The 2,500-nt window shown below is 42.0% G+C and overlaps 1 non-coding gene across 1 annotated transcript; it reads left to right on the plus strand.

Moving 5' to 3' along the window:
- Positions 1-1,950: 1,950 nt before the first annotated feature.
- Trnar-ucu (transfer RNA arginine (anticodon UCU)) lies at positions 1,951-2,023 on the plus strand. Its single transcript has one exon. It is a non-coding gene; the product is annotated as a tRNA-Arg (tRNA).
- Positions 2,024-2,500: the final 477 nt, after the last annotated feature.

The following is a 2,500-nucleotide window of genomic DNA, read 5'->3' on the forward strand; positions in this document are numbered from 1 at the left end:
AAATGTCGGTTACCAAACTTCAAGAGAAAGCTAACCATTTTAAAATCAAGCTTCAGATTTAACCATTATTTAGCGATGATTATATATATATACTAATTAGTTTTGGTAAATAATCGGCACATTTCCTAGTCTGTTGGTCTTAAGTGGTTAAGGGGATAAAAACAGTTCCTTCAAAGTGGGTGCTCCGGGTTCAAATCCTGTCCAGAGGCTGCTTTTACCATTTTTTTTTCTTTTTATTTGCTACCACAAGTCCTGGGACAGACTGATCAAAATGAAGGATAATCCTTCATTTGTGGAAGAGATCATGTTGGCGAGAGGGAGGGTCACTCTTCCCCAATCTTTTATTTCTCGAGCAACATGTCGACTCGAGTGGCCGAACCTCGAACTTCGCGCTTGAAAACACAAGTTTCGCCTGCAAACAGGCAACTTTATCTTCAAAGCTAACTGATCGAGCATTTGTGTTTGTTTATAAGGTCTGTTGTGTTTATAAACATTGCCAGAAACAAATTCTCAGTCACTTTGCAAAGACTACCGTGTACTTAAGAATTGAACAAAAAAAACTGACTGTTCTCGTGTGAAATAAAATAGATAACAATACTTGACAGTTGCTTTTAGTGTGTGGTTACACCACATTCGAAGAAACATGAAAATCAGGCGATTGAAAAACATGCTTAGGGAAGTGGTCAAAACTACTACACTCGAACAGGACCCACCAAACCACAAAATAGATGGTGGTGTCTGCCTGCACCCCCTTGCTTATCGTCAAAAGATGGTGTCTGTATTGCACAGCCACCCCTCTATCCAGCAGTAAAAAATTACAGTAAGATTCAAACCTCACTTTTCTTGTTTGCCTAGTAATGCCGACTCTTGCTAGCTGAATATTCCTGTGTCAACTCAAATTTAAAAGCCAATAAAATGTTGTCAGTAATGTTCATGTGATAGGATCGAAGATAGGTGGTGTCTTTGAGAAACCCCCCACCCCAAAGGTGGGTCCTGTTCGAGTATAGTAGTTTTTACCAGTTCCCTTAACAAGAAGTATCGTTGGCGTTTACTAGGTTTTCTGCGTAATAGTTACATGACACTGGTGTGCTGTGCATAATACAAGGATTTCGGTGTTTTTAAGCCTTGCTATCTCCAGTTATAGTTCGGAGCTTTCTAGGTCCAACTTCCTCTTTTCTAAAGCAAAGTAATCACGCGATTGCAATTGCTACGTTTTGTGATTGGTTGAAAAATCTCGCGCCAGTTTATCAACCAATGAAAAAGAGGATAACCAAAACCAATCGCGACTTGCACGCGCGATTCTTCCCGCGCTTTGAGCAAGTTACACGGAATTGCTACGAATCAATTCTACGAATCTGGATTGGTTCGTTGCCCTGTTTGCACCTACTGTGGTTGGTCGAAGTTATTACTTTGGAATTTGGTTTACGACACTCAATAGGCCATTTCCGAGTTCAAGCCTACCTCATCTTCAAAGCGAGTCTAAGTGCGAAGTTTTTGTTATGAAAATTAGTTTATATTCATATGTAAAGTAGAATTAATTACCATTACAAAAACTTCGCACTTAGACTCGCTTTGAAAAGGAGGCAGACATGAACTCGGAAATGGCCTATTGAAAACCGCTCTATCAACCAAATATTTGTGTTTCAACGACGCAGCACCACAGTTTCTTGATAAACGAACCCGTGCCGGCCACCTCACGCAAGGCTTTCCTACAAGCTCCTGATGACCATTTCTTGTTGTTCTCTGTTATGTTCATGCTGGAACTTCGTCTCGAACGCTCCATAAAACTAAATGTGACCAAGTGTAAATGGGTGTTGTCCTAAGTAGCGTGTGTACATATATGTAAAGGACGTCAAGTGAGGCCTAACGCTACTGTGCGTATGATGGATGAAGGACTTTTCGCTGATCTACAGCGATTTGTCCTCAAACTCCCACGGCCTACTCCCGTCTGGCCTTGTAGCTCAGTCGGTAGAGCAACGGTGATCTAATCCGGAGGTCGTGGGTTCGATTCCCACCCAGGTCAGAAATTTTGCTCTGTCCTTGGGTAATACGAAAAGTTTCTGATGCTGTAGATCATTGAAGGTTCTTCATCCATCATATGCACAGTAGCGTTAGGCCTCACTCGATGTCCTTTACAGAGAATATTTACTTCATCGTATCTCATTAGGTGTTTGAATCCCTGGGTTTGTCGCATCGAGCGGATAAGCTTGCGGGATGGTAGACGGGACGAAAGAAAAAAGGAGCGCGGGAAAAGACCCAGCGAGGACTGGGCTGAGAGGGGGGTTTCTTTCGGTCGTCACTTATTTCTATACCTCAGACTTACACGACGTACAATCTACTTAAGAATTCAAATCTACTTCAACGAAACAAACATTTTAATCAGGCTGAGAAGCTTCACAAAAGGCGAGGCAGAGAGTTGAACCCGGATCGAAGGCTTCACCTTGCAGTTTCCGATATCCACTAGACTAACGAGACAAGCAAAACAATTGAAAGTTAACGG

This window comes from Montipora capricornis, chromosome 8, assembly GCF_036669925.1.
Source record: "Montipora capricornis isolate CH-2021 chromosome 8, ASM3666992v2, whole genome shotgun sequence".
In the NCBI taxonomy this organism is placed as follows: domain Eukaryota; kingdom Metazoa; phylum Cnidaria; class Anthozoa; order Scleractinia; family Acroporidae; genus Montipora; species Montipora capricornis.